Source organism: Salminus brasiliensis, chromosome 3 (assembly GCF_030463535.1).
Source record: "Salminus brasiliensis chromosome 3, fSalBra1.hap2, whole genome shotgun sequence".
Lineage (NCBI taxonomy): Eukaryota > Metazoa > Chordata > Actinopteri > Characiformes > Bryconidae > Salminus > Salminus brasiliensis.
This window is the reverse complement of record NC_132880.1, coordinates 49,323,794-49,351,715: the sequence shown is the minus strand read 5'-3', so window position 1 is coordinate 49,351,715 and position 27,922 is coordinate 49,323,794. Positions and strand designations below refer to the sequence as shown.

Sequence of the window (27,922 nt, the reverse complement as noted above, 5' to 3'; positions counted from 1 at the left end):
TGCATGTACAGAGTGTGGATGGATAGGCGGTTTAGGGCTTGAAAGAGTCTTTCTGCAGGTCGCAGTGCAGCTGTTGTCCCTGGTGGTCTAGTGGCTAGGGTTCAGCGCTCTCACCGCCGCGGCCCGGGTTCGATTCCCGGTCAGGGAAGTCCTCTGTTTCTTTTTGACAAAGTGGATGAGTCGGATTCTGTTGTGATTTACCAAGCTTAGGGATTTAGCCAAATGACAAAGAAAATAAGATGTCCTTCGAGCCGGATTTGAACCAGCGACCTAAGGATGGCCATTTTAATACCTACAGTCCTCCGCTCTACCAACTGAGCTATCGAAGGCAACCGAACACACCCCTTGAAATGCAAGTCAAATGGGAACATGGAAATGCTGTATTGCTTTGTGCCATCAATCCACTTGATTAGCCTTGAGAAACTTGCTTTAAATCAAAATCCTGGCGAGTGCAGCTGATCCATTGGACTACACAACTTGCAACTCAGGTATCAATTGCAGCAGAGTGCCTTGAGGACTTGATTTCTTTCAAAGCTGCACTTCATCTGATCTCCAAACAGAGGGCCCCGTACTCTGCTCTAGATGTTGAGTGCAAAAGAAATACAGGCTTTGCCTTGAGAATCTTGCTTTAAATCAAAATCCTGGAGAGTGCAGCTGATCCATTGGACTTCACAACTTGCAACTCAGGTATCAATGGCAGCAGAGTGCCTTGAGGACTTGATTTGTTTCAAAGCTGCACTTCATCTGATCTCTAAACAGAGGGCCCTTACTCTGCTCATGATGTTGAGTGGAAAAGAAATACAGGCTTTGCCTACAGGCTGACTCCTTGCAGCAGCGTGTCAATTACGTCTTTGACCTTTTGTTTCTTCTTAGCCCCATTGCATGTACAGAGTGTGGATGGACAGGCGGTTTAGGGCTTGAAAGAGTCTTTCTGCAGGTCGCAGTGCAGCTGTTGTCCCTGGTGGTCTAGTGGCTAGGATTCGGCGCTCTCACCGCCGCGGCCCGGGTTCGATTCCCGGTCAGGGAAGTCCTCTGTTTCTTTTTGACAAAGTGGATGAGTCGGATTCTGTTGTGATTTGCCAAGCTTAGGGATTTAGCCAAAGGACAAAGAAAATAAGATGTCCTTCAAGCCGGATTTGAACCAGCGACCTAAGGATGGCCATTTTAATACCTACAGTCCTCCGCTCTACCAACTGAGCTATCGAAGGCAACTGAACACACCCCTTGAAATGCAAGTCAAATGGGAACATGGAAATGCTGTATTGCTTTGTGCCATCAATCCACTTGATTAGCCTTGAGAAACTTGCTTTAAATCAAAATCCTGGAGAGTGCAGCTGATCCATTGGACTACACAACTTGCAACTCAGGTATCAATTGCAGCAGAGTGCCTTGAGGACTTGATTTCTTTCAAAGCTGCACTTCATCTGATCTCCAAACAGAGGGCCCCGTACTCTGCTCAAGATGTTGAGTGCAAAAGAAATAGAGGCTTTGCCTTGAGAATCTTGCTTTAAATCAAAATCCTGGAGAGTGCAGCTGATCCATTGGACTACACAACTTGCAACTCAGGTATCAATTGCAGCAGAGTGCCTTGAGGACTTGATTTCTTTCAAAGCTGCACTTCATCTGATCTCCAAACAGAGGGCCCCGTACTCTGCTCAAGATGTTGAGTGCAAAAGAAATACAGGCTTTGCCTTGAGAATCTTGCTTTAAATCAAAATCCTGGAGAGTGCAGCTGATCCATTGGACTTCACAACTTGCAACTCAGGTATCAATGGCAGCAGAGTGCCTTGAGGACTTGATTTGTTTCAAAGCTGCACTTCATCTGATCTCTAAACAGAGGGCCCTTACTCTGCTCAAGATGTTGAGTGGAAAAGAAATACAGGCTTTGCCTACAGGCTGACTCCTTGCAGCAGCGTGTCAATTACGTCTAAGACCTTTTGTTTCTTCTTTGCCCCATTGCATGTACAGAGTGTGGATGGATAGGCGGTTTAGGGCTTGAAAGAGTCTTTCTGCAAGTCGCAGTGCAGCTGTTGTCCCTGGTGGTCTAGTGGCTAGGATTCGGCGCTCTCACCGCCGCGGCCCGGGTTCGATTCCCGGTCAGGGAAGTCCTCTGTTTCTTTTTGACAAAGTGGATGAGTCGGATTCTGTTGTGATTTGCCAAGCTTAGGGATTTAGCCTAATGACAAAGAAAATAAGATGTCCTTCGAGCCGGATTTGAACCAGCGACCTAAGGATGGCCATTTTAATACCTACAGTCCTCCGCTCTACCAACTGAGCTATCGAAGGCAACCGAACACACCCCTTGAAATGCAAGTCAAATGGGAACATGGAAATGCTGTATTGCTTTGTGCCATCAATCCACTTGATTAGCCTTGAGAAACTTGCTTTATATCAAAATCCTGGAGAGTGCAGCTGATCCATTGGACTACACAACTTGCAACTCAGGTATCAATTGCAGCAGAGTGCCTTGAGGACTTGATTTGTTTCGAAGCTGCACTTCATCTGATCTCCAAACAGAGGGCCCCGTACTCTGCTCAAGATGTTGAGTACAAAAGAAATACAGGCTTTGCCTTGAGAATCTTGCTTTAAATCAAAATCCTGGAGAGTGCAGCTGATCCATTGGACTTCACAACTTGCAACTCAGGTATCAATGGCAGCAGAGTGTCTTGAGGACTTGATTTGTTTCAAAGCTGCACTTCATCTGATCTCTAAACAGAGGGCCCTTACTCTGCTCAAGATGTTGAGTGGAAAAGAAATACAGGCTTTGCCTACAGGCTGACTCCTTGCAGCAGCGTGTCAATTACGTCTAAGACCTTTTGTTTCTTCTTAGCCCCATTGCATGTACAGAGTGTGGATGGATAGGCGGTTTAGGGCTTGAAAGAGTCTTTCTGCAGGTCGCAGTGCAGCTGTTGTCCCTGGTGGTCTAGTGGCTAGGATTCGGCGCTCTTACCGCCGCGGCCCGGGTTCGATTCCCGGTCAGGGAAGTCCTCTGTTTCTTTTTGACAAAGTGGATGAGTCGGATTCTGTTGTGATTTACCAAGCTTAGGGATTTAGCCAAATGACAAAGAAAATAAGATGTCCTTCGAGCCGGATTTGAACCAGCGACCTAAGGATGGCCATTTTAACACCTACAGTCCTCCGCTCTACCAACTGAGCTAACGAAGGCAACCGAACACACCCCTTGAAATGCAAGTCAAATGGGAACATGGAAATGCTGTATTGCTTTGTGCCATCAATCCACTTGATTAGCCTTGAGAAACTTGCTTTGAATCAAAATCCTGGAGAGTGCAGCTGATCCATTGGACTACACAACTTGCAACTCAGGTATCAATTGCAGCAGAGTGCCTTGAGGACTTGATTTCTTTCAAAGCTGCACTTCATCTGATCTCTAAACAGAGGGCCCTTACTCTGCTCATGATGTTGAGTGGAAAAGAAATACAGGCTTTGCCTACAGGCTGACTCCTTGCAGCAGCGTGTCAATTACGTCTTAGACCTTTTGTTTCTTCTTAGCCCCATTGCATGTACAGAGTGTGGATGGATAGGCGGTTTAGGGCTTGAAAGAGTCTTTCTGCAGGTAGCAGTGCGGCTGTTGTCCCTGGTGGTCTAGTGGCTAGGATTTGGCGCTCTCACCGCCGCGGCCAGGGTTCGATTCCCGGTCAGGGAAGTCGTCTGTTTCTTTTTGACAAAGTGGATGAGTCGGATTCTGTTGTGATTTGCCAAGCTTAGGGATTTAGCCAAATGACAAAGAAAATAAGATGTCCCTCGAGCATGATTTGAACCAGCGACCTAAGCATGGCCATTTTAATACCTACAGTCCTCCTCTCTACCAACTGAGCTATCGAAGGCAACTGAACACACCCCTTGAAATGCAAGTCAAATGGGAACATGGAAATGCTGTATTGCTTTGTGCCATCAATCCACTTGATTAGCCTTGAGAAACTTGCTTTGAATCAAAATCCTGGAGAGTGCAGCTGATCCATTGGACTACACAACTTGCAACTCAGGTATCAATTGCAGCAGAGTGCCTTGAGGACTTGATTTCTTTCAAAGCTGCACTTCATCTGATCTCTAAACAGAGGGCCCTTACTCTGCTCATGATGTTGAGTGGAAAAGAAATACAGGCTTTGCCTACAGGCTGACTCCTTGCAGCAGCGTGTCAATTACGTCTTAGACCTTTTGTTTCTTCTTAGCCCCATTGAATGTACAGAGTGTGGATGGATAGGCGGTTTAGGGCTTGAAAGAGTCTTTCTGCAGGTCGCAGTGCAGCTGTTGTCCCTGGTGGTCTAGTGGCTAGGATTCGGCGCTCTCACCGCCGCGGCCCGGGTTCGATTCCCGGTCAGGGAAGTCCTCTGTTTCTTTTTGACAAAGTGGATGAGTCGGATTCTGTTGTGATTTGCCAAGCTTAGGGATTTAGCCAAATGACAAAGAAAATAAGATGTCCTTCAAGCCGGATTTGAACCAGCGACCTAAGGATGGCCATTTTAATACCTACAGTCCTCCGCTCTACCAACTGAGCTATCGAAGGCAACTGAACACACCCCTTGAAATGCAAGTCAAATGGGAACATGGAAATGCTGTATTGCTTTGTGCCATCAATCCACTTGATTAGCCTTGAGAAACTTGCTTTATATCAAAATCCTGGAGAGTGCAGCTGATCCATTGGACTACACAACTTGCAACTCAGGTATCAATTGCAGCAGAGTGCCTTGAGGACTTGATTTGTTTCAAAGCTGCACTTCATCTGATCTCCAAACAGAGGGCCCCGTACTCTGCTCAAGATGTTGAGTACAAAAGAAATACAGGCTTTGCCTTGAGAATCTTGCTTTAAATCAAAATCCTGGAGAGTGCAGCTGATCCATTGGACTTCACAACTTGCAACTCAGGTATCAATGGCAGCAGAGTGTCTTGAGGACTTGATTTGTTTCAAAGCTGCACTTCATCTGATCTCTAAACAGAGGGCCCTTACTCTGCTCAAGATGTTGAGTGGAAAAGAAATACAGGCTTTGCCTACAGGCTGACTCCTTGCAGCAGCGTGTCAATTACGTCTAAGACCTTTTGTTTCTTCTTAGCCCCATTGCATGTACAGAGTGTGGATGGATAGGCGGTTTAGGGCTTGAAAGAGTCTTTCTGCAGGTCGCAGTGCAGCTGTTGTCCCTGGTGGTCTAGTGGCTAGGATTCGGCGCTCTTACCGCCGCGGCCCGGGTTCGATTCCCGGTCAGGGAAGTCCTCTGTTTCTTTTTGACAAAGTGGATGAGTCGGATTCTGTTGTGATTTACCAAGCTTAGGGATTTAGCCAAATGACAAAGAAAATAAGATGTCCTTCGAGCCGGATTTGAACCAGCGACCTAAGGATGGCCATTTTAACACCTACAGTCCTCCGCTCTACCAACTGAGCTAACGAAGGCAACCGAACACACCCCTTGAAATGCAAGTCAAATGGGAACATGGAAATGCTGTATTGCTTTGTGCCATCAATCCACTTGATTAGCCTTGAGAAACTTGCTTTGAATCAAAATCCTGGAGAGTGCAGCTGATCCATTGGACTACACAACTTGCAACTCAGGTATCAATTGCAGCAGAGTGCCTTGAGGACTTGATTTCTTTCAAAGCTGCACTTCATCTGATCTCTAAACAGAGGGCCCTTACTCTGCTCATGATGTTGAGTGGAAAAGAAATACAGGCTTTGCCTACAGGCTGACTCCTTGCAGCAGCGTGTCAATTACGTCTTAGACCTTTTGTTTCTTCTTAGCCCCATTGCATGTACAGAGTGTGGATGGATAGGCGGTTTAGGGCTTGAAAGAGTCTTTCTGCAGGTAGCAGTGCGGCTGTTGTCCCTGGTGGTCTAGTGGCTAGGATTTGGCGCTCTCACCGCCGCGGCCAGGGTTCGATTCCCGGTCAGGGAAGTCGTCTGTTTCTTTTTGACAAAGTGGATGAGTCGGATTCTGTTGTGATTTGCCAAGCTTAGGGATTTAGCCAAATGACAAAGAAAATAAGATGTCCCTCGAGCATGATTTGAACCAGCGACCTAAGCATGGCCATTTTAATACCTACAGTCCTCCTCTCTACCAACTGAGCTATCGAAGGCAACTGAACACACCCCTTGAAATGCAAGTCAAATGGGAACATGGAAATGCTGTATTGCTTTGTGCCATCAATCCACTTGATTAGCCTTGAGAAACTTGCTTTGAATCAAAATCCTGGAGAGTGCAGCTGATCCATTGGACTACACAACTTGCAACTCAGGTATCAATTGCAGCAGAGTGCCTTGAGGACTTGATTTCTTTCAAAGCTGCACTTCATCTGATCTCTAAACAGAGGGCCCTTACTCTGCTCATGATGTTGAGTGGAAAAGAAATACAGACTTTGCCTACAGGCTGACTCCTTGCAGCAGCGTGTCAATTACGTCTTAGACCTTTTGTTTCTTCTTAGCCCCATTGAATGTACAGAGTGTGGATGGATAGGCGGTTTAGGGCTTGAAAGAGTCTTTCTGCAGGTCGCAGTGCAGCTGTTGTCCCTGGTGGTCTAGTGGCTAGGATTCGGCGCTCTCACCGCCGCGGCCGGGTTCGATTCCCGGTCAGGGAAGTCCTCTGTTTCTTTTTGACAAAGTGGATGAGTCGGATTCTGTTGTGATTTGCCAAGCTTAGGGATTTAGCCAAATGACAAAGAAAATAAGATGTCCTTCAAGCCGGATTTGAACCAGCGACCTAAGGATGGCCATTTTAATACCTACAGTCCTCCGCTCTACCAACTGAGCTATCGAAGGCAACTGAACACACCCCTTGAAATGCAAGTCAAATGGGAACATGGAAATGCTGTATTGCTTTGTGCCATCAATCCATTTGATTAGCCTTGAGAAACTTGCTTTAAATCAAAATCCTGGAGAGTGCAGCTGATACATTGGACTACACAACTTGCAACTCAGGTATCAATTGCAGCAGAGTGCCTTGAGGACTTGATTTCTTTCAAAGCTGCACTTCATCTGATCTCCAAACAGAGGGCCCCGTACTCTGCTCAAGATGTTGAGTGCAAAAGAAATAGAGGCTTTGCCTTGAGAATCTTGCTTTAAATCAAAATCCTGGAGAGTGCAGCTGATCCATTGGACTTCACAACTTGCAACTCAGGTATCAATGGCAGCAGAGTGCCTTGAGGACTTGATTTGTTTCAAAGCTGCACTTCATCTGATCTCTAAACAGAGGGCCCTTACTCTGCTCATGATGTTGAGTGGAAAAGAAATACAGGCTTTGCCTACAGGCTGACTCCTTGCAGCAGCGTGTCAATTACGTCTTAGACCTTTTGTTTCTTCTTAGCCCCATTGCATGTACAGAGTGTGGATGGATAGGCGGTTTAGGGCTTGAAAGAGTCTTTCTGCAGGTCACAGTGCAGCTGTTGTCCCTCGTGGTCTAGTGGCTAGGATTCGGCGCTCTCACCGCCGCGGCCCGCGTTTGATTCCCAGTCAGGGAAGTCCTCTGTTTCTTTTTGACAAAGTGGATGAGTCGGATTCTGTTGTGATTTGCCAAGCTTAGGGATTTAGCCAAATGACAAAGAAAATAAGATGTCCTTCGAGCCGGATTTGAACCAGCGACCTAAGGATGGCCATTTTAATACCTACAGTCCTCCGCTCTACCAACTGAGCTATCGATGGCAACCGAACACACCCCTTGAAATGCAAGTCAAATGGGAACATGGAAATGCTGTATTGCTTTGTGCCATCAATCCACTTGATTAGCCTTGAGAAACTTGCTTTAAATCAAAATCCTGGAGAGTGCAGCTGATCCATTGGACTACACAACTTGCAACTCAGGTATCAATTGCAGCAGAGTGCCTTGAGGACTTGATTTCTTTCAAAGCTGCACTTCATCTGATCTCCAAACAGAAGGCCCCGTACTCTGCTCAAGATGTTGAGTGCAAAAGAAATACAGGCTTTGCCTTGAGAATCTTGCTTTAAATCAAAATCCTGGAGAGTCCAGCTGATCCATTGGACTTCACAACTTGCAACTCAGGTATCAATTGCAGCAGAGTGCCTTGAGGACTTGATTTGTTTCAAAGCTGCACTTCATCTGATCTCCAAACAGAGGGCCCCGTACTCTGCTCAAGATGTTGAGTGCAAAAGAAATACAGGCTTTGCCTTGAGAATCTTGCTTTAAATCAAAATCCTGGAGAGTCCAGCTGATCCATTGGACTTCACAACTTGCAACTCAGGTATCAATTGCAGCAGAGTGCCTTGAGGACTTGATTTGTTTCAAAGCTGCACTTCATCTGATCTCCAAACAGAGGGCCCCGTACTCTGCTCAAGATGTTGAGTGGAAAAGAAATACAGGCTTTGCCTACAGGCTGACTCCTTGCAGCAGCGTGTCAATTACGTCTAAGACCTTTTGTTTCTTCTTAGCCCCATTGCATGTACAGAGTGTGGATGGATAGGCGGTTTAGGGCTTGAAAGAGTCTTTCTGCAGGTCGCAGTGCAGCTGTTGTCCCTGGTGGTCTAGTGGCTAGGATTCGGCGCTCTTACCGCCGCGGCCCGGGTTCGATTCCCGGTGAGGGAAGTCCTCTGTTTCTTTTTGACAAAGTGGATGAGTCGGATTCTGTTGTGATTTACCAAGCTTAGGGATTTAGCCAAATGACAAAGAAAATAAGATGTCCTTCGAGCCGGATTTGAACCAGCGACCTAAGGATGGCCATTTTAACACCTACAGTCCTCCGCTCTACCAACTGAGCTATCGAAGGCAACCAAACACACCCCTTGAAATGCAAGTCAAATGGGAACATGGAAATGCTGTATTGCTTTGTGCCATCAATCCACTTGATTAGCCTTGAGAAACTTGCTTTGAATCAAAATCCTGGAGAGTGCAGCTGATCCATTGGACTACACAACTTGCAACTCAGGTATCAATTGCAGCAGAGTGCCTTGAGGACTTGATTTGTTTCAAAGCTGCACTTCATCTGATCTCTAAACAGAGGGCCCTTACTCTGCTCATGATGTTGAGTGGAAAAGAAATACAGGCTTTGCCTACAGGCTGACTCCTTGCAGCAGCGTGTCAATTACGTCTTAGACCTTTTGTTTCTTCTTAGCCCCATTGCATGTACAGAGTGTGGATGGATAGGCGGTTTAGGGCTTGAAAGAGTCTTTCTGCAGGTAGCAGTGCAGCTGTTGTCCCTGGTGGTCTAGTGGCTAGGATTTGGCGCTCTCACCGCCGCGGCCCGGGTTCGATTCCCGGTCAGGGAAGTCGTCTGTTTCTTTTTGACAAAGTGGATGAGTCGGATTCTGTTGTGATTTGCCAAGCTTAGGGATTTAGCCAAATGACAAAGAAAATAAGATGTCCTTCGAGCATGATTTGAACCAGCGACCTAAGGATGGCCATTTTAATACCTACAGTCCTCCGCTCTACCAACTGAGCTATCGAAGGCAACTGAACACTCCCCTTGAAATGCAAGTCAAATGGGAACATGGAAATGCTGTATTGCTTTGTGCCATCAATCCACTTGATTAGCCTTGAGAAACTTGCTTTGAATCAAAATCCTGGAGAGTGCAGCTGATCCATTGGACTACACAACTTGCAACTCAGGTATCAATTGCAGCAGAGTGCCTTGAGGACTTGATTTGTTTCAAAGCTGCACTTCATCTGATCTCTAAACAGAGGGCCCTTACTCTGCTCATGATGTTGAGTGGAAAAGAAATACAGGCTTTGCCTACAGGCTGACTCCTTGCAGCAGCGTGTCAATTACGTCTTAGACCTTTTGTTTCTTCTTAGCCCCATTGCATGTACAGAGTGTGGATGGATAGGCGGTTTAGGGCTTGAAAGAGTCTTTCTGCAGGTGGCAGTGCAGCTGTTGTCCCTGGTGGTCTAGTGGCTAGGATTCGGCGCTCTCACCGCCGCGGCCCGGGTTTCGATTCCCGGTCAGGGAAGTCCTCTGTTTCTTTTTGACAAAGTGGATGAGTCGGATTCTGTTGTGATTTGTCAAGCTTAGGGATTTAGCCAAATGACAAAGAAAATAAGATGTCCTTCGAGCCGGATTTGAACCAGCGACCTAAGGATGGCCATTTTAATACCTACAGTCCTCCGCTCTACCAACTGAGCTATCGAAGGCAACCAAACACACCCCTTGAAATGCTAGTCAAATGGGAACATGGAAATGCTGTATTGCTTTGTGCCATCAATCCACTTGATTAGCCTTGAGAAACTTGCTTTAAATCAAAATCCTGGAGAGTGCAGCTGATCCATTGGACTACACAACTTGCAACTCAGGTATCAATTGCAGCAGAGTGCCTTGAGGACTTGATTTCTTTCAAAGCTGCACTTCATCTGATCTCCAAACAGAGGGCCCCGTACTCTGCTCAAGATGTTGAGTGCAAAAGAAATACAGGCTTTGCCTTGAGAATCTTGCTTTAAATCAAAATCCTGGAGAGTGCAGCTGATCCATTGGACTTCACAACTTGCAACTCAGGTATCAATGGCAGCAGAGTGCCTTGAGGACTTGATTTGTTTCAAAGCTGCACTTCATCTGATCTCTAAACAGAGGGCCCTTACTCTGCTCATGATGTTGAGTGGAAAAGAAATACAGGCTTTGCCTACAGGCTGACTCCTTGCAGCAACGTGTCAATTACGTCTTAGACCTTTTGTTTCTTCTTAGCCCCATTGCATGTACAGAGTGTGGATGGATAGGCGGTTTAGGGCTTGAAAGAGTCTTTCTGCAGGTCGCAGTGCAGCTGTTGTCCCTGGTGGTCTAGTGGCTAGGATTCGGCGATCTCACCGCTGCGGCCTGGGTTCGATTCCCGGTCAGGGAAGTCCTCTGTTTCTTTTTGACAAAGTGGATGAGTCGGATTCTGTTGTGATTTGCCAAGCTTAGGGATTTAGCCAAATGACAAAGAAAATAAGATGTCCTTCAAGCCGGATTTGAACCAGCGACCTAAGGATGGCCATTTTAATACCTACAGTCCTCCGCTCTACCAACTGAGCTATCGAAGGCAACCGAACACACCCCTTGAAATGCAAGTCAAATGGGAACATGGAAATGCTGTATTGCTTTGTGCCATCAATCCACTTGATTAGCCTTGAGAAACTTGCTTTGAATCAAAATCCTGGAGAGTGCAGCTGATCCATTGGACTACACAACTTGCAACTCAGGTATCAATTGCAGCAGAGTGCCTTGAGGACTTGATTTCTTTCAAAGCTGCACTTCATCTGATCTCTAAACAGAGGGCCCTTACTCTGCTCATGATGTTGAGTGGAAAAGAAATACAGGCTTTGCCTACAGGCTGACTCCTTGCAGCAGCGTGTCAATTACGTCTTAGACCTTTTGTTTCTTCTTAGCCCCATTGAATGTACAGAGTGTGGATGGATAGGCGGTTTAGGGCTTGAAAGAGTCTTTCTGCAGGTCGCAGTGCAGCTGTTGTCCCTGGTGGTCTAGTGGCTAGGATTCGGCGCTCTCACCGCCGCGGCCCGCGTTCGATTCCCAGTCAGGGAAGTCCTCTGTTTCTTTTTGACAAAGTGGATGAGTCGGATTCTGTTGTGATTTGCCAAGCTTAGGGATTTAGCCAAATGACAAAGAAAATAAGATGTCCTTCGAGCCGAATTTGAACCAGCGACCTAAGGATGGCCATTTTAATACCTACAGTCCTCCGCTCTACCAACTGAGCTATCGAAGGCAACCGAACACACCCCTTGAAATGCAAGTCAAATGGGAACATGGAAATGCTGTATTGCTTTGTGCCATCAATTCACTTGATTAGCCTTGAGAAACTTGCATTAAATCAAAATCCTGGAGAGTGCAGCTGATCCATTGGACTACACAACTTGCAACTCAGGTATCAATTGCAGCAGAGTGCCTTGAGGACTTGATTTCTTTCAAAGCTGCACTTCATCTGATCTCCAAACAGAGGGCCCCGTACTCTGCTCAAGATGTTGAGTGCAAAAGAAATACAGGCTTTGCCTTGAGAATCTTGCTTTAAATCAAAATCCTGGAGAGTGCAGCTGATCCATTGGACTTCACAACTTGCAACTCAGGTATCAATGGCAGCAGAGTGCCTTGAGGACTTGATTTGTTTCAAAGCTGCACTTCATCTGATCTCTAAACAGAGGGCCCTTACTCTGCTCATGATGTTGAGTGGAAAAGAAATACAGGCTTTGCCTACAGGCTGACTCCTTGCAGCAGCGTGTCAATTACGTCTTAGACCTTTTGTTTCTTCTTAGCCCCATTGCATGTACAGAGTGTGGATGGATAGGCGGTTTAGGGCTTGAAAGAGTCTTTCTGCAGGTCGCAGTGCAGCTGTTGTCCCTGGTGGTCTAGTGGCTAGGATTCGGCGCTCTCACCGCTGCGGCCTGGGTTCGATTCCCGGTCAGGGAAGTCCTCTTTTTCTTTTTGACAAAGTGGATGAGTCGGATTCTGTTGTGATTTGCCAAGCTTAGGGATTTAGCCAAATGACAAAGAAAATAAGATGTCCTTCGAGCCGGATTTGAACCAGCGACCTAAGGATGGCCATTTTAATACCTACAGTCCTCCACTCTACCAACTGAGCTATCGAAGGCAACTGAACACACCCCTTGAAATGCAAGTCAAATGGGAACATGGAAATGCTGTATTGCTTTGTGCCATCAATCCACTTGATTAGCCTTGAGAAACTTGCTTTATATCAAAATCCTGGAGAGTGCAGCTGATCCATTGGACTACACAACTTGCAACTCAGGTATCAATTGCAGCAGAGTGCCTTGAGGAATTGATTTCTTTCAAAGCTGCACTTCATCTGATCTCCAAACAGAGGGCCCCGTACTCTTCTCAAGATGTTGAGTGCAAAAGAAATACAGGCTTTGCCTTGAGAATCTTGCTTTAAATCAAAATCCTGGAGAGTGCAGCTGATCCATTGGACTTCACAACTTGCAACTCAGGTATCAATGGCAGCAGAGTGCCTTGAGGACTTGATTTGTTTCAAAGCTGCACTTCATCTGATCTCTAAACAGAGGGCCCTTACTCTGCTCATGATGTTGAGTGGAAAAGAAATACAGGCTTTGCCTACAGGCTGACTCCTTGCAGCAGCGTGTCAATTACGTCTTAGACCTTTTGTTTCTTCTTAGCCCCATTGCATGTACAGAGTGTGGATGGATAGGCGGTTTAGGGCTTGAAAGAGTCTTTCTGCAGGTCGCAGTACAGCTGTTGTCCCTGGTGGTCTAGTGGCTAGGATTCGGCGCTCTCACCGCCGCGGCCTGGGTTCGATTCCCGGTCAGAGAAGTTCTCTGTTTCTTTTTGACAAAATGGATGAGTCGGATTCTGTTGTGATTTGCCAAGCTTAGGGATTTAGCCAAATGACAAAGAAAATAAGATGTCCTTCGAGCCGGATTTGAACCAGCGACCTAAGGATTGCCATTTTAATACCTACAGTCCTCCGCTCTACCAACTGAGCTATCGAAGGCAACCGAACACACCCCTTGAAATGCTAGTCAAATGGGAACATGGAAATGCTGTATTGCTTTGTGCCATCAATCCACTTGATTAGCCTTGAGAAACTTGCTTTGAATCAAAATCCTGGAGAGTGCAGCTGATCCATTGGACTACACAACTTGCAACTCAGGTATCAATTGCAGCAGAGTGCCTTGAGGACTTGATTTCTTTCAAAGCTGCACTTCATCTGATCTCTAAACAGAGGGCCCTTACTCTGCTCATGATGTTGAGTGGAAAAGAAATACAGGCTTTGCCTACAGGCTGACTCCTTGCAGCAGCGTGTCAATTACGTCTTAGACCTTTTGTTTCTTCTTAGCCCCATTGAATGTACAGAGTGTGGATGGATAGGCGGTTTAGGGCTTGAAAGAGTCTTTCTGCAGGTCGCAGTGCAGCTGTTGTCCCTGGTGGTCTAGTGGCTAGGATTCGGCGCTCTCACCGCCGCGGCCCGCGTTCGATTCCCAGTCAGGGAAGTCCTCTGTTTCTTTTTGACAAAGTGGATGAGTCGGATTCTGTTGTGATTTGCCAAGCTTAGGGATTTAGCCAAATGACAAAGAAAATAAGATGTCCTTCGAGCCGAATTTGAACCAGCGACCTAAGGATGGCCATTTTAATACCTACAGTCCTCCGCTCTACCAACTGAGCTATCGAAGGCAACCGAACACACCCCTTGAAATGCAAGTCAAATGGGAACATGGAAATGCTGTATTGCTTTGTGCCATCAATTCACTTGATTAGCCTTGAGAAACTTGCATTAAATCAAAATCCTGGAGAGTGCAGCTGATCCATTGGACTACACAACTTGCAACTCAGGTATCAATTGCAGCAGAGTGCCTTGAGGACTTGATTTCTTTCAAAGCTGCACTTCATCTGATCTCCAAACAGAGGGCCCCGTACTCTGCTCAAGATGTTGAGTGCAAAAGAAATACAGGCTTTGCCTTGAGAATCTTGCTTTAAATCAAAATCCTGGAGAGTGCAGCTGATCCATTGGACTTCACAACTTGCAACTCAGGTATCAATGGCAGCAGAGTGCCTTGAGGACTTGATTTGTTTCAAAGCTGCACTTCATCTGATCTCTAAACAGAGGGCCCTTACTCTGCTCATGATGTTGAGTGGAAAAGAAATACAGGCTTTGCCTACAGGCTGACTCCTTGCAGCAGCGTGTCAATTACGTCTTAGACCTTTTGTTTCTTCTTAGCCCCATTGCATGTACAGAGTGTGGATGGATAGGCGGTTTAGGGCTTGAAAGAGTCTTTCTGCAGGTCGCAGTGCAGCTGTTGTCCCTGGTGGTCTAGTGGCTAGGATTCGGCGCTCTCACCGCTGCGGCCTGGGTTCGATTCCCGGTCAGGGAAGTCCTCTTTTTCTTTTTGACAAAGTGGATGAGTCGGATTCTGTTGTGATTTGCCAAGCTTAGGGATTTAGCCAAATGACAAAGAAAATAAGATGTCCTTCGAGCCGGATTTGAACCAGCGACCTAAGGATGGCCATTTTAATACCTACAGTCCTCCACTCTACCAACTGAGCTATCGAAGGCAACTGAACACACCCCTTGAAATGCAAGTCAAATGGGAACATGGAAATGCTGTATTGCTTTGTGCCATCAATCCACTTGATTAGCCTTGAGAAACTTGCTTTATATCAAAATCCTGGAGAGTGCAGCTGATCCATTGGACTACACAACTTGCAACTCAGGTATCAATTGCAGCAGAGTGCCTTGAGGAATTGATTTCTTTCAAAGCTGCACTTCATCTGATCTCCAAACAGAGGGCCCCGTACTCTTCTCAAGATGTTGAGTGCAAAAGAAATACAGGCTTTGCCTTGAGAATCTTGCTTTAAATCAAAATCCTGGAGAGTGCAGCTGATCCATTGGACTTCACAACTTGCAACTCAGGTATCAATGGCAGCAGAGTGCCTTGAGGACTTGATTTGTTTCAAAGCTGCACTTCATCTGATCTCTAAACAGAGGGCCCTTACTCTGCTCATGATGTTGAGTGGAAAAGAAATACAGGCTTTGCCTACAGGCTGACTCCTTGCAGCAGCGTGTCAATTACGTCTTAGACCTTTTGTTTCTTCTTAGCCCCATTGCATGTACAGAGTGTGGATGGATAGGCGGTTTAGGGCTTGAAAGAGTCTTTCTGCAGGTCGCAGTACAGCTGTTGTCCCTGGTGGTCTAGTGGCTAGGATTCGGCGCTCTCACCGCCGCGGCCTGGGTTCGATTCCCGGTCAGAGAAGTTCTCTGTTTCTTTTTGACAAAATGGATGAGTCGGATTCTGTTGTGATTTGCCAAGCTTAGGGATTTAGCCAAATGACAAAGAAAATAAGATGTCCTTCGAGCCGGATTTGAACCAGCGACCTAAGGATTGCCATTTTAATACCTACAGTCCTCCGCTCTACCAACTGAGCTATCGAAGGCAACCGAACACACCCCTTGAAATGCTAGTCAAATGGGAACATGGAAATGCTGTATTGCTTTGTGCCATCAATCCACTTGATTAGCCTTGAGAAACTTGCTTTGAATCAAAATCCTGGAGAGTGCAGCTGATCCATTGGACTACACAACTTGCAACTCAGGTATCAATTGCAGCAGAGTGCCTTGAGGACTTGTCGGGGAAGTCCTCTGTTTCTTTTTGACAAAGTGGATGAGTCGGATTCTGTTGTGATTTGCCAAGCTTAGGGATTTAGCCAAATGACAAAGAAAATAAGATGTCCTTCGAGCCGGATTTGAACCAGCGACCTAAGGATGGCCATTTTAATACCTACAGTCCTCCGCTCTACCAACTGAGCTATCGAAGGCAACTGAACACACCCCTTGAAATGCAAGTCAAATGGGAACATGGAAATGCTGTATTGCTTTATCTCTTATCTCTTATCTCCGGAGACTTCAACCATGCTTCTCCATCCTCCACTCTGTCCACCTTCACCCAGTATGTAACCTGCCACACCAGAGACATGAAAACACTGGACCTGCTTTTTGCCAACACAAAGGAGGCATACCACTCGTCACCTCTCCCTCCCCTTGGAAGATCTGATCACTGTCTGGTTCATCTTCTGCCTGTGTACAAACCCATTGTACATAGGGAACCAGCTGTCACCCGTACAGTGAAGAAATGGTCTAAGGAGTCTGAGGAGGCTCTGAAGGACTGCTTCGAAACAACGGTGTGGGAAGAACTGTGTGATCCTAATGGGGAGGACATTGACAATCTCACTCACTGCATTACGGACTACGTCAACTTCTGTGTGGATAACACCGTGCCCACCAAGACTGTTCGGTGTTTCTCCAACAACAAGCCATGGATTAATCCAGATATAAAGGCTCTCCTAAAAGCAAAAAAGAGGGCCTTCAGATCTGGTGACAAGGATGAGCTGAAAGCTGTGCAGAGGGAACTGAGAAGGAAGATCAGGGAGGGGAAAGCCAGCTACAAGAGGAAGCTGGTGGAACAGTTGCAGCAGAACAACATCAGGGGAGTGTGGAAAGGCCTTCAAACCATCTCTGGCCACACAAAGTCCAACTCCCAGGTGGTGGGGGACCAGAAGTGGGTGAATGATCTCAATCTATTTTTCAACAGATTTGATCAATCACCTAGCCCTGCCCCCACACAGACACCCCTGCTGTATCCCCACTCAGCAGCACTACCATCATGCTGCCCTCCCCCTTCTTCTTCTTCTCTCAGAACTTCTGGCTCACAATCATCACCACCATCATCCCCTAATGGCTCATCGTCTGGCAGCATCAATCAACCATTCACACATTCCAGCACCCAGCCCCCCTGCTCCAACCTGTCCTTCACAACAACCCAGGTGAGAAATGAGCTGAGGAAGATCAAGCCTAAGAAAGCTACAGGTCCTGATGGAATCAGCGCCAGGCTCCTCAAGTCCTGCGCTGATCAGCTGTGCAGGGTAGTTGAGCATTTGTTCAACATGAGCCTGAAACTGGGAAGAGTACCACAGCTGTGGAAAACATCTTGTGTGGTACCTGTGCCCAAAACACAGCACCCAAAGGACCTAAACAGCTACAGGCCGGTGGCACTGACTTCCCATCTAATGAAGTCACTGGAGAGGCTGGTCCTCAACCACATCCGCCCTCTGGTGAGCCCATCCATGGACCCTCTTCAGTTCGCCTACCAGCCTGGTGTCGGGGTGGATGATGCTGTCATCTATCTTCTACACAGAGCTCTTTCTCACCTGGAGAAGCCCGGCAGCACTGTGAGGATTACCTTCTTCGATTTCTCCAGTGCTTTTAACACCATACAGCCAGGCCTCCTAAAGGACAAGTTGGGACATTGTGGAGTGGACAGTCACCTGTCAAACTGGATACTGGACTACCTCACCAACCGACCACAGTATGTGAGGGCACGGGACTGTGTCTCTGACTTGGTGGTCAGCAGCACAGGAGCCCCTCAAGGAACGGTCTTGGCACCGTTCCTCTTCACCCTGTACACTGCTGACTTCATGTACAGCTCACCAACCTGTCACCTCCAGAAGTTCTCTGATGACTCAGCGATCGTCTGCCTCATATCCAATGAGGAGGACAGCGAGTACAGAGAACTTATTCAGGACTTTGTGGACTGGTGTCTGCAGAACCATCTGCAGATAAACGCTGGAAAAACCAAAGAACTGGTAGTGGATTTCCGCAGGTGCAGACACCCCCCTCCATCAGTGAACATCCGGGGTATGAACATCGAGAGTGTGGACTCTTATAAATACCTGGGTGTTCATCTGAACAACAAACTGGACTGGTCAGTCAACACTGCTGCTCTCTATAAGAAAGGCCAGAGCAGACTCTACCTGCTGAGGAGATTGAGGTCCTTTGGAGTGCAGGGAGCACTTCTGAGGACGTTCTTCGACACAGTGGTGGCATCTGCCATCTTTTATGGAGTGGTCTGCTGGGGTAGTAGCATCTCGACGGCAGATAAGAAGAGACTGGACAAACTCATAAAGAGGGCCGGCTCTGTCCTGGGGTGCTTCTTAGACCCAGTGCAGGTGGTGGGAGACAGGAGGATGACAGCCAAGCTGGCATCCATGCGGAAGAACAGCTCCCACCCCATGCATGAGACTCTGGCAGCACTGGGCAGCTCCTTTAGCGACAGACTGCTTCACCCCAAGTGTGTGAAGGAACGGTATCGCAGGTCCTTCCTTCCTGCTGCCGTCAGACTGCACAACCAGCACTGCTCCCAACGGACCACATACACACACACTTAACTACACACACATGTTCATGTTCAGGGAATACTATGTGCAATATCCCATCCCCATGTGCAATTAAGAGTCTTTTACTGTAAATAATATTGTTTATTGCTTTTTTAATTCTTATTTATATTGTGTGTATATAGTGTAAATTATTTATCCAAATTTTTTGTAACTGAGTGTCCTGCTATCCCTTTCTGCTGCTACACTGTGAATTTCCCCACTGCGGGACTAATAAAGGATTATCTTATCTTATCTTATCTTATCAATCCACTTGATTAGCCTTGAGAAACTTGCTTTAAATCAAAATCCTGGAGAGTGCAGCTGATCCATTGGACTACACAACTTGCAACTCAGGTATCAATTGCAGCAGAGTGCCTTGAGGACTTGATTTCTTTCAAAGCTGCACTTCATCTGATCTCCAAACAGAGGGCCCCGTACTCTGCTCAAGATGTTGAGTGCAAAAGAAATACAGGCTTTGCCTTGAGAATCTTGCTTTAAATCAAAATCCTGGAGAGTGCAGCTGATCCATTGGACTTCACAACTTGCAACTCAGGTATCAATGGCAGCAGAGTGCCTTGAGGACTTGATTTGTTTCAAAGCTGCACTTCATCTGATCTCTAAACAGAGGGCCCTTACTCTGCTCAAGATGTTGAGTGGAAAAGAAATACAGGCTTTGCCTACAGGCTGACTCCTTGCAGCAGCGTGTCAATTACGTCTAAGACCTTTTGTTTCTTCTTAGCCCCACTGCATGTACAGAGTGTGGATGGATAGGCGGTTTAGGGCTTAAAAGAGTCTTTCTGCAAGTCGCAGTGCAGCTGTTGTCCCTGGTGGTCTAGTGGCTAGGATTCGGCGCTCTCACCGCCGCGGCCCGGGTTCGATTCCCGGTCAGGGAAGTCCTCTGTTTCTTTTTGACAAAGTGGATGAGTCGGATTCTGTTGTGATTTGCCAAGCTTAGGGATTTAGCCTAATGACAAAGAAAATAAGATGTCCTTCAAGCCGGATTTGAACCAGCGACCTAAGGATGGCCATTTTAATACCTACAGTCCTCCGCTCTACCAACTGAGCTATCGAAGGCAACCGAACACACCCCTTAAAATGCAAGTCAAATGGGAACATGGAAATGCTGTATTGCTTTGTGCCATCAATCCACTTGATTAGCCTTGAGAAACTTGCTTTATATCAAAATCCTGGAGAGTGCAGCTGATCCATTGGACTACACAACTTGCAACTCAGGTATCAATTGCAGCAGAGTGCCTTGAGGACTTGATTTCTTTCAAAGCTGCACTTCATCTGATCTCCAAACAGAGGGCCCCGTACTCTGCTCAAGATGTTGAGTGCAAAAGAAATACAGGCTTTGCCTTGAGAATCTTGCTTTAAATCAAAATCCTGGAGAGTGCAGCTGATCCATTGGACTTCACAACTTGCAACTCAGGTATCAATGGCAGCAGAGTGCCTTGAGGACTTGATTTGTTTCAAAGCTGCACTTCATCTGATCTCTAAACAGAGGGCCCTTACTCTGCTCAAGATGTTGAGTGGAAAAGAAATACAGGCTTTGCCTACAGGCTGACTCCTTGCAGCAGCGTGTCAATTACGTCTAAGACCTTTTGTTTCTTCTTAGCCCCACTGCATGTACAGAGTGTGGATGGATAGGCGGTTTAGGGCTTAAAAGAGTCTTTCTGCAAATCGCAGCGCAGCTGTTGTCCCTGGTGGTCTAGTGGCTAGGATTCGGCGCTCTCACCGCCGCGGCCCGGGTTCGATTCCCGGTCAGGGAAGTCCTCTGTTTCTTTTTGACAAAGTGGATGAGTCGGATTCTGTTGTGATTTGCCAAGCTTAGGGATTTAGCCTAATGACAAAGAAAATAAGATGTCCTTCGAGCCGGATTTGAACCAGCGACCTAAGGATGGCCATTTTAATACCTACAGTCCTCCGCTCTACCAACTGAGCTATCGAAGGCAACCGAACACACCCCTTAAAATGCAAGTCAAATGGGAACATGGAAATGCTGTATTGCTTTGTGCCATCAATCCACTTGATTAGCCTTGAGAAACTTGCTTTATATCAAAATCCTGGAGAGTGCAGCTGATCCATTGGACTACACAACTTGCAACTCAGGTATCAATTGCAGCAGAGTGCCTTGAGGACTTGATTTCTTTCAAAGCTGCACTTCATCTGATCTCCAAACAGAGGGCCCCGTACTCTGCTCAAGATGTTGAGTGCAAAAGAAATACAGGCTTTGCCTTGAGAATCTTGCTTTAAATCAAAATCCTGGAGAGTGCAGCTGATCCATTGGACTTCACAACTTGCAACTCAGGTATCAATGGCAGCAGAGTGCCTTGAGGACTTGATTTGTTTCAAAGCTGCACTTCATCTGATCTCTAAACAGAGGGCCCTTACTCTGCTCAAGATGTTGAGTGGAAAAGAAATACAGGCTTTGCCTACAGGCTGACTCCTTGCAGCAGCGTGTCAATTACGTCTAAGACCTTTTGTTTCTTCTTAGCCCCATTGCATGTACAGAGTGTGGATGGATAGGCGGTTTAGGGCTTGAAAGAGTCTTTCTGCAGGTCGCAGTGCAGCTGTTGTCCCTGGTGGTCTAGTGGCTAGGATTCGGCGCTCTCACCGCCGCGGCCCGGGTTCGATTCCCTGTCAGGGAAGTCCTCTGTTTCTTTTTGACAAAGTGGATGAGTCGGATTCTGTTGTGATTTGCCAAGCTTAGGGATTTAGCCAAATGACAAAGAAAATAAGATGTCCTTCGAGCCGGATTTGAACCAGCGACCAAAGGATGGCCATTTTAATACCTACAGTCCTCCGCTCTACCAACTGAGCTATCGAAGGCAACTGAACACACTCCTTGAAATGCAAGTCAAATGGGAACATGGAAATGCTGTATTGCTTTGTGCCATCAATCCACTTGATTAGCCTTGAGAAACTTGCTTTAAATCAAAATCCTGGAGAGTGCAGCTGATCCATTGGACTACACAACTTGCAACTCAGGTATCAATTGCAGCAGAGTGCCTTGAGGACTTGATTTCTTTCAAAGCTGCACTTCATCTGATCTCCAAACAGAGGGCCCCGTACTCTGCTCAAGATGTTGAGTGCAAAAGAAATACAGGCTTTGCCTTGAGAATCTTGCTTTAAATCAAAATCCTGGAGAGTGCAGCTGATCCATTGGACTTCACAACTTGCAACTCAGGTATCAATGGCAGCAGAGTGCCTTGAGGACTTGATTTGTTTCAAAGCTGCACTTCATCTGATCTCTAAACAGAGGGCCCTTACTCTGCTCAAGATGTTGAGTGGAAAAGAAATACAGGCTTTGCCTACAGGCTGACTCCTTGCAGCAGCGTGTCAATTACGTCTAAGACCTTTTGTTTCTTCTTAGCCCCATTGCATGTACAGAGTGTGGATGGATAGGCGGTTTAGGGCTTGAAAGAGTCTTTCTGCAGGTCGCAGTGCAGCTGTTGTCCCTGGTGGTCTAGTGGCTAGGATTCGGCGCTCTCACCGCCGCGGCCCGGGTTCGATTCCCTGTCAGGGAAGTCCTCTGTTTCTTTTTGACAAAGTGGATGAGTCGGATTCTGTTGTGATTTGCCAAGCTTAGGGATTTAGCCAAATGACAAAGAAAATAAGATGTCCTTCGAGCCGGATTTGAACCAGCGACCAAAGGATGGCCATTTTAATACCTACAGTCCTCCGCTCTACCAACTGAGCTATCGAAGGCAACTGAACACACTCCTTGAAATGCAAGTCAAATGGGAACATGGAAATGCTGTATTGCTTTGTGCCATCAATCCACTTGATTAGCCTTGAGAAACTTGCTTTAAATCAAAATCCTGGAGAGTGCAGCTGATCCATTGGACTACACAACTTGCAACTCAGGTATCAATTGCAGCAGAGTGCCTTGAGGACTTGATTTCTTTCAAAGCTGCACTTCATCTGATCTCCAAACAGAGGGCCCCGTACTCTGCTCAAGATGTTGAGTGCAAAAGAAATACAGGCTTTGCCTTGAGAATCTTGCTTTAAATCAAAATCCTGGAGAGTGCAGCTGATCCATTGGACTTCACAACTTGCAACTCAGGTATCAATGGCAGCAGAGTGCCTTGAGGACTTGATTTCTTTCAAAGCTGCACTTCATCTGATCTCTAAACAGAGGGCCCTTACTCTGCTCAAGATGTTGAGTGGAAAAGAAATACAGGCTTTGCCTACAGGCTGACTCCTTGCAGCAGCGTGTCAATTACGTCTTAGACCTTTTGTTTCTTCTTAGCCCCATTGCATGTACAGAGTGTGGATGGATAGGCGGTTTAGGGCTTGAAAGAGTCTTTCTGCAGGTAGCAGTGCAGCTGTTGTCCCTGGTGGTCTAGGGGCTAGGATTCAGCGCTCTCACCGCAGCGGCCAGGGTTCGATTCCCGGTCAGGGAAGTCGTCTGTTTCTTTTTGACAAAGTGGATGAGTCGGATTCTGTTGTGATTTACCAAGCTTAGGGATTTAGCCAAATGACAAAGAAAATAAGATGTCCTTCAAGCATGATTTGAACCAGCGACCTAAGGATGGCCATTTTAATACCTACAGTCCTCCGCTCTACCAACTGAGCCATCGAAGGCAACTGAACACTCTTCTTGAAATGCAAGTCAAATGGGAACATGGAAATGCTGTATTGCTTTGTGCCATCAATCCACTTGATTAGCCTTGAGAAACTTGCTTTAAATCAAAATCCTGGAGAGTGCAGCTGATCCATTGGACTACACAACTTGCAACTCAGGTATCAATTGCAGCAGAGTGCCTTGAGGACTTGATTTCTTTCAAAGCTGCACTTCATCTGATCTCCAAACAGAGGGCCCCGTACTCTGCTCAAGATGTTGAGTGCAAAAGAAATAGAGGCTTTGCCTTGAGAATCTTGCTTTAAATCAAAATCCTGGAGAGTGCAGCTGATCCATTGGACTTCACAACTTGCAACTCAGGTATCAATGGCAGCAGAGTGCCTTGAGGACTTGATTTGTTTCAAAGCTGCACTTCATCTGATCTCTAAACAGAGGGCCCTTACTCTGCTCATGATGTTGAGTGGAAAAGAAATACAGGCTTTGCCTACAGGCTGACTCCTTGCAGCAGCGTGTCAATTACGTCTTTGACCTTTTGTTTCTTCTTAGCCCCATTGCATGTACAGAGTGTGGATGGATAGGCGGTTTAGGGCTTGAAAGAGTCTTTCTGCAGGTCGCAGTGCAGCTGTTGTCCCTGGTGGTCTAGTGGCTAGGATTCGGCGCTCTCACCGCCGCGGCCCGGGTTCGATTCCCGGTCAGGGAAGTCCTCTGTTTCTTTTTGACAAAGTGGATGAGTCGGATTCTGTTGTGATGTACCAAGCTTAGGGATTTAGCCAAATGACAAAGAAAATAAGATGTCCTTCAAGCCGGATTTGAACCAGCGACCTAAGGATGGCCATTTTAATACCTACAGTCCTCCGCTCTACCAACTGAGCTATCGAAGGCAACCGAACACACCCCTTAAAATGCAAGTCAAATGGGAACATGGAAATGCTGTATTGCTTTGTGCCATCAATCCACTTGATTAGCCTTGAGAAACTTGCTTTATATCAAAATCCTGGAGAGTGCAGCTGATCCATTGGACTACACAACTTGCAACTCAGGTATCAATTGCAGCAGAGTGCCTTGAGGACTTGATTTCTTTCAAAGCTGCACTTCATCTGATCTCCAAACAGAGGGCCCCGTACTCTGCTCAAGATGTTGAGTGCAAAAGAAATAGAGGCTTTGCCTTGAGAATCTTGCTTTAAATCAAAATCCTGGAGAGTGCAGCTGATCCATTGGACTTCACAACTTGCAACTCAGGTATCAATGGCAGCAGAGTGCCTTGAGAACTTGATTTGTTTCAAAGCTGCACTTCATCTGATCTCTAAACAGAGGGCCCTTACTCTGCTCATGATGTTGAGTGAAAAAGAAATACAGGCTTTGCCTACAGGCTGACTCCTTGCAGCAGCGTGTCAATTACGTCTTTGACCTTTTGTTTCTTCTTAGCCCCATTGCATGTACAGAGTGTGGATGGATAGGCGGTTTAGGGCTTGAAAGAGTCTTTCTGCAGGTCGCAGTGCAGCTGTTGTCCCTGGTGGTCTAGTGGCTAGGATTCGGCGCTCTCACCGCCGCGGCCCGGGTTCGATTCCCGGTCAGGGAAGTCCTCTGTTTCTTTTTGACAAAGTGGATGAGTCGGATTCTGTTGTGATTTACCAAGCTTAGGGATTTAGCCAAATGACAAAGAAAATAAGATGTCCTTCGAGCTGGATTTGAACCAGCGACCTAAGGATGGCCATTTTAATACCTACAGTCCTCCGCTCTACCAACTGAGCTATCGAAGGCAACCGAACACACCCCTTGAAATGCAAGTCAAATGGGAACATGGAAATGCTGTATTGCTTTGTGCCATCAATCCACTTGATTAGCCTTGAGAAACTTGCTTTAAATCAAAATCCTGGAGAGTGCAGCTGATCCATTGGACTACACAACTTGCAACTCAGGTATCAATTGCAGCAGAGTGCCTTGAGGACTTGATTTCTTTCAAAGCTGCACTTCATCTGATCTCCAAACAGAGGGCCCCGTACTCTGCTCAAGATGTTGAGTGCAAAAGAAATACAGGCTTTGCCTTGAGAATCTTGCTTTAAATCAAAATCCTGGAGAGTGCAGCTGATCCATTGGACTTCACAACTTGCAACTCAGGTATCAATGGCAGCAGAGTGCCTTGAGGACTTGATTTCTTTCAAAGCTGCACTTCATCTGATCTCTAAACAGAGGGCCCTTACTCTGCTCATGATGTTGAGTGGAAAAGAAATACAGGCTTTGCCTACAGGCTGACTCCTTGCAGCAGCGTGTCAATTACGTCTTTGACCTTTTGTTTCTTCTTAGCCCCATTGCATGTACAGAGTGTGGATGGACAGGCGGTTTAGGGCTTGAAAGAGTCTTTCTGCAGGTCGCAGTGCAGCTGTTGTCCCTGGTGGTCTAGTGGCTAGGATTCGGCGCTCTCACCGCCGCGGCCCGGGTTCGATTCCCGGTCAGGGAAGTCCTCTGTTTCTTTTTGACAAAGTGGATGAGTCGGATTCTGTTGTGATTTGCCAAGCTTAGGGATTTAGCCAAATGACAAAGAAAATAAGATGTCCTTCAAGCCGGATTTGAACCAGCGACCTAAGGATGGCCATTTTAATACCTACAGTCCTCCGCTCTACCAACTGAGCTATCGAAGGCAACCGAACACACCCCTTGAAATGCAAGTCAAATGGGAACATGGAAATGCTGTATTGCTTTGTGCCATCAATCCACTTGATTAGCCTTGAGAAACTTGCTTTAAATCAAAATCCTGGAGAGTGCAGCTGATCCATTGGACTACACAACTTGCAACTCAGGTATCAATTGCAGCAGAGTGCCTTGAGGACTTGATTTCTTTCAAAGCTGCACTTCATCTGATCTCCAAACAGAGGGCCCGTACTCTGCTCAAGATGTTGAGTGCAAAAGAAATACAGGCTTTGCCTTGAGAATCTTGCTTTAAATCAAAATCCTGGAGAGTGCAGCTGATCCATTGGACTTCACAACTTGCAACTCAGGTATCAATGGCAGCAGAGTGCCTTGAGGACTTGATTTCTTTCAAAGCTGCACTTCATCTGATCTCTAAACAGAGGGCCCTTACTCTGCTCAAGATGTTGAGTGGAAAAGAAATACAGGCTTTGCCTACAGGCTGACTCCTTGCAGCAGCATGTCAATTACGTCTTAGACCTTTTGTTTCTTCTTAGCCCCATTGCATGTACAGAGTGTGGATGGATAGGCGGTTTAGGGCTTGAAAGAGTCTTTCTGCAGGTAGCAGTGCAGCTGTTGTCCCTGGTGGTCTAGTGGCTAGGATTCGGCGCTCTCACTGCAGCGGCCAGGGTTCGATTCCCGGTCAGGGAAGTCGTCTGTTTCTTTTTGACAAAGTGGATGAGTCGGATTCTGTTGTGATTTGCCAAGCTTAGGGATTTAGCCAAATGACAAAGAAAATAAGATGTCCTTCGAGCATGATTTGAACCAGCGACCTAAGGATGGCCATTTTAATACCTACAGTCCTCCGCTCTACCAACTGAGCTATCGAAGGCAACTGAACACTCTCCTTGAAATGCAAGTCAAATGGGAACATGGAAATGCTGTATTGCTTTGTGCCATCAATCCACTTGATTAGCCTTGAGAAACTTGCTTTAAATCAAAATCCTGGAGAGTGCAGCTGATCCATTGGACTACACAACTTGCAACTCAGGTATCAATTGCAGCAGAGTGCCTTGAGGACTTGATTTCTTTCAAAGCTGCACTTCATCTGATCTCCAAACAGAGGGCCCCGTACTCTGCTCAAGATGTTGAGTGCAAAAGAAATAGAGGCTTTGCCTTGAGAATCTTGCTTTAAATCAAAATCCTGGAGAGTGCAGCTGATCCATTGGACTTCACAACTTGCAACTCAGGTATCAATGGCAGCAGAGTGCCTTGAGGACTTGATTTGTTTCAAAGCTGCACTTCATCTGATCTCTAAACAGAGGGCCCTTACTCTGCTCATGATGTTGAGTGGAAAAGAAATACAGGCTTTGCCTACAGGCTGACTCCTTGCAGCAGCGTGTCAATTACGTCTTTGACCTTTTGTTTCTTCTTAGCCCCATTGCATGTACAGAGTGTGGATGGATAGGCGGTTTAGGGCTTGAAAGAGTCTTTCTGCAGGTCGCAGTGCAGCTGTTGTCCCTGGTGGTCTAGTGGCTAGGATTCGGCGCTCTCACCGCCGCGGCCCGGGTTCGATTCCCGGTCAGGGAAGTCCTCTGTTTCTTTTTGACAAAGTGGATGAGTCGGATTCTGTTGTGATTTGCCAAGCTTAGGGATTTAGCCAAATGACAAAGAAAATAAGGTGTCCTTCGAGCCGGATTTGAACCAGCGACCTAAGGATGGCCATTTTAATACCTACAGTCCTCCGCTCTACCAACTGAGCTATCGAAGGCAACTGAATACACCCCTTGAAATGCAAGTCAAATGGGAACATGGAAATGCTGTATTGCTTTGTGCCATCAATCCACTTGATTAGCCTTGAGAAACTTGCTTTAAATCAAAATCCTGGAGAGTGCAGCTGATCCATTGGACTACACAACTTGCAACTCAGGTATCAATTGCAGCAGAGTGCCTTGAGGACTTGATTTCTTTCAAAGCTGCACTTCATCTGATCTCCAAACAGAGGGCCCCGTACTCTGCTCAAGATGTTGAGTGCAAAAGAAATACAGGCTTTGCCTTGAGAATCTTGCTTTAAATCAAAATCCTGGAGAGTGCAGC

General features: G+C 46.6%; 31 non-coding genes across 31 annotated transcripts; 10 read left to right on the top strand and 21 right to left on the bottom strand.

Moving 5' to 3' along the window:
• Positions 1–242: 242 nt before the first annotated feature.
• trnay-gua (transfer RNA tyrosine (anticodon GUA)) lies at positions 243–329 on the bottom strand. The gene is given in 2 exon segments: positions 243–278; positions 293–329. It is a non-coding gene; the product is annotated as a tRNA-Tyr (tRNA).
• A 626-nt stretch (positions 330–955) lies between these two features.
• trnae-cuc (transfer RNA glutamic acid (anticodon CUC)) lies at positions 956–1,027 on the top strand. Its single transcript has one exon. It is a non-coding gene; the product is annotated as a tRNA-Glu (tRNA).
• A 94-nt stretch (positions 1,028–1,121) lies between these two features.
• trnay-gua (transfer RNA tyrosine (anticodon GUA)) lies at positions 1,122–1,208 on the bottom strand. The gene is given in 2 exon segments: positions 1,122–1,157; positions 1,172–1,208. It is a non-coding gene; the product is annotated as a tRNA-Tyr (tRNA).
• An 825-nt stretch (positions 1,209–2,033) lies between these two features.
• On the top strand, positions 2,034–2,105 carry trnae-cuc (transfer RNA glutamic acid (anticodon CUC)). Its single transcript has one exon. It is a non-coding gene; the product is annotated as a tRNA-Glu (tRNA).
• A 94-nt stretch (positions 2,106–2,199) lies between these two features.
• Positions 2,200–2,286, bottom strand: trnay-gua (transfer RNA tyrosine (anticodon GUA)). The gene is given in 2 exon segments: positions 2,200–2,235; positions 2,250–2,286. It is a non-coding gene; the product is annotated as a tRNA-Tyr (tRNA).
• A 1,986-nt stretch (positions 2,287–4,272) lies between these two features.
• trnae-cuc (transfer RNA glutamic acid (anticodon CUC)) lies at positions 4,273–4,344 on the top strand. The gene has a single exon. It is a non-coding gene; the product is annotated as a tRNA-Glu (tRNA).
• Positions 4,345–4,438: 94 nt separating this feature from the next.
• Positions 4,439–4,525, bottom strand: trnay-gua (transfer RNA tyrosine (anticodon GUA)). Its single transcript is given in 2 exon segments — positions 4,439–4,474; positions 4,489–4,525. It is a non-coding gene; the product is annotated as a tRNA-Tyr (tRNA).
• A 2,151-nt stretch (positions 4,526–6,676) lies between these two features.
• trnay-gua (transfer RNA tyrosine (anticodon GUA)) lies at positions 6,677–6,763 on the bottom strand. The gene is given in 2 exon segments: positions 6,677–6,712; positions 6,727–6,763. It is a non-coding gene; the product is annotated as a tRNA-Tyr (tRNA).
• A 1,871-nt stretch (positions 6,764–8,634) lies between these two features.
• On the bottom strand, positions 8,635–8,721 carry trnay-gua (transfer RNA tyrosine (anticodon GUA)). Its single transcript is given in 2 exon segments — positions 8,635–8,670; positions 8,685–8,721. It is a non-coding gene; the product is annotated as a tRNA-Tyr (tRNA).
• Positions 8,722–9,148: 427 nt separating this feature from the next.
• On the top strand, positions 9,149–9,220 carry trnae-cuc (transfer RNA glutamic acid (anticodon CUC)). The gene has a single exon. It is a non-coding gene; the product is annotated as a tRNA-Glu (tRNA).
• A 775-nt stretch (positions 9,221–9,995) lies between these two features.
• trnay-gua (transfer RNA tyrosine (anticodon GUA)) lies at positions 9,996–10,082 on the bottom strand. The gene is given in 2 exon segments: positions 9,996–10,031; positions 10,046–10,082. It is a non-coding gene; the product is annotated as a tRNA-Tyr (tRNA).
• Positions 10,083–10,874: 792 nt separating this feature from the next.
• Positions 10,875–10,961, bottom strand: trnay-gua (transfer RNA tyrosine (anticodon GUA)). Its single transcript is given in 2 exon segments — positions 10,875–10,910; positions 10,925–10,961. It is a non-coding gene; the product is annotated as a tRNA-Tyr (tRNA).
• Positions 10,962–12,433: 1,472 nt separating this feature from the next.
• trnay-gua (transfer RNA tyrosine (anticodon GUA)) lies at positions 12,434–12,520 on the bottom strand. The gene is given in 2 exon segments: positions 12,434–12,469; positions 12,484–12,520. It is a non-coding gene; the product is annotated as a tRNA-Tyr (tRNA).
• Positions 12,521–13,312: 792 nt separating this feature from the next.
• trnay-gua (transfer RNA tyrosine (anticodon GUA)) lies at positions 13,313–13,399 on the bottom strand. The gene is given in 2 exon segments: positions 13,313–13,348; positions 13,363–13,399. It is a non-coding gene; the product is annotated as a tRNA-Tyr (tRNA).
• Positions 13,400–14,871: 1,472 nt separating this feature from the next.
• Positions 14,872–14,958, bottom strand: trnay-gua (transfer RNA tyrosine (anticodon GUA)). Its single transcript is given in 2 exon segments — positions 14,872–14,907; positions 14,922–14,958. It is a non-coding gene; the product is annotated as a tRNA-Tyr (tRNA).
• Positions 14,959–15,750: 792 nt separating this feature from the next.
• Positions 15,751–15,837, bottom strand: trnay-gua (transfer RNA tyrosine (anticodon GUA)). Its single transcript is given in 2 exon segments — positions 15,751–15,786; positions 15,801–15,837. It is a non-coding gene; the product is annotated as a tRNA-Tyr (tRNA).
• Positions 15,838–16,131: 294 nt separating this feature from the next.
• Positions 16,132–16,218, bottom strand: trnay-gua (transfer RNA tyrosine (anticodon GUA)). The gene is given in 2 exon segments: positions 16,132–16,167; positions 16,182–16,218. It is a non-coding gene; the product is annotated as a tRNA-Tyr (tRNA).
• Positions 16,219–19,433: 3,215 nt separating this feature from the next.
• trnae-cuc (transfer RNA glutamic acid (anticodon CUC)) lies at positions 19,434–19,505 on the top strand. Its single transcript has one exon. It is a non-coding gene; the product is annotated as a tRNA-Glu (tRNA).
• A 94-nt stretch (positions 19,506–19,599) lies between these two features.
• On the bottom strand, positions 19,600–19,686 carry trnay-gua (transfer RNA tyrosine (anticodon GUA)). Its single transcript is given in 2 exon segments — positions 19,600–19,635; positions 19,650–19,686. It is a non-coding gene; the product is annotated as a tRNA-Tyr (tRNA).
• Positions 19,687–20,312: 626 nt separating this feature from the next.
• trnae-cuc (transfer RNA glutamic acid (anticodon CUC)) lies at positions 20,313–20,384 on the top strand. Its single transcript has one exon. It is a non-coding gene; the product is annotated as a tRNA-Glu (tRNA).
• Positions 20,385–20,478: 94 nt separating this feature from the next.
• Positions 20,479–20,565, bottom strand: trnay-gua (transfer RNA tyrosine (anticodon GUA)). Its single transcript is given in 2 exon segments — positions 20,479–20,514; positions 20,529–20,565. It is a non-coding gene; the product is annotated as a tRNA-Tyr (tRNA).
• A 792-nt stretch (positions 20,566–21,357) lies between these two features.
• On the bottom strand, positions 21,358–21,444 carry trnay-gua (transfer RNA tyrosine (anticodon GUA)). Its single transcript is given in 2 exon segments — positions 21,358–21,393; positions 21,408–21,444. It is a non-coding gene; the product is annotated as a tRNA-Tyr (tRNA).
• A 792-nt stretch (positions 21,445–22,236) lies between these two features.
• On the bottom strand, positions 22,237–22,323 carry trnay-gua (transfer RNA tyrosine (anticodon GUA)). Its single transcript is given in 2 exon segments — positions 22,237–22,272; positions 22,287–22,323. It is a non-coding gene; the product is annotated as a tRNA-Tyr (tRNA).
• Positions 22,324–23,828: 1,505 nt separating this feature from the next.
• Positions 23,829–23,900, top strand: trnae-cuc (transfer RNA glutamic acid (anticodon CUC)). Its single transcript has one exon. It is a non-coding gene; the product is annotated as a tRNA-Glu (tRNA).
• Positions 23,901–23,994: 94 nt separating this feature from the next.
• trnay-gua (transfer RNA tyrosine (anticodon GUA)) lies at positions 23,995–24,081 on the bottom strand. The gene is given in 2 exon segments: positions 23,995–24,030; positions 24,045–24,081. It is a non-coding gene; the product is annotated as a tRNA-Tyr (tRNA).
• Positions 24,082–24,707: 626 nt separating this feature from the next.
• trnae-cuc (transfer RNA glutamic acid (anticodon CUC)) lies at positions 24,708–24,779 on the top strand. The gene has a single exon. It is a non-coding gene; the product is annotated as a tRNA-Glu (tRNA).
• A 94-nt stretch (positions 24,780–24,873) lies between these two features.
• On the bottom strand, positions 24,874–24,960 carry trnay-gua (transfer RNA tyrosine (anticodon GUA)). The gene is given in 2 exon segments: positions 24,874–24,909; positions 24,924–24,960. It is a non-coding gene; the product is annotated as a tRNA-Tyr (tRNA).
• A 626-nt stretch (positions 24,961–25,586) lies between these two features.
• Positions 25,587–25,658, top strand: trnae-cuc (transfer RNA glutamic acid (anticodon CUC)). Its single transcript has one exon. It is a non-coding gene; the product is annotated as a tRNA-Glu (tRNA).
• Positions 25,659–25,752: 94 nt separating this feature from the next.
• On the bottom strand, positions 25,753–25,839 carry trnay-gua (transfer RNA tyrosine (anticodon GUA)). Its single transcript is given in 2 exon segments — positions 25,753–25,788; positions 25,803–25,839. It is a non-coding gene; the product is annotated as a tRNA-Tyr (tRNA).
• A 1,504-nt stretch (positions 25,840–27,343) lies between these two features.
• Positions 27,344–27,415, top strand: trnae-cuc (transfer RNA glutamic acid (anticodon CUC)). Its single transcript has one exon. It is a non-coding gene; the product is annotated as a tRNA-Glu (tRNA).
• Positions 27,416–27,509: 94 nt separating this feature from the next.
• trnay-gua (transfer RNA tyrosine (anticodon GUA)) lies at positions 27,510–27,596 on the bottom strand. The gene is given in 2 exon segments: positions 27,510–27,545; positions 27,560–27,596. It is a non-coding gene; the product is annotated as a tRNA-Tyr (tRNA).
• Between the last annotated feature and the right edge of the window lie 326 nt (positions 27,597–27,922).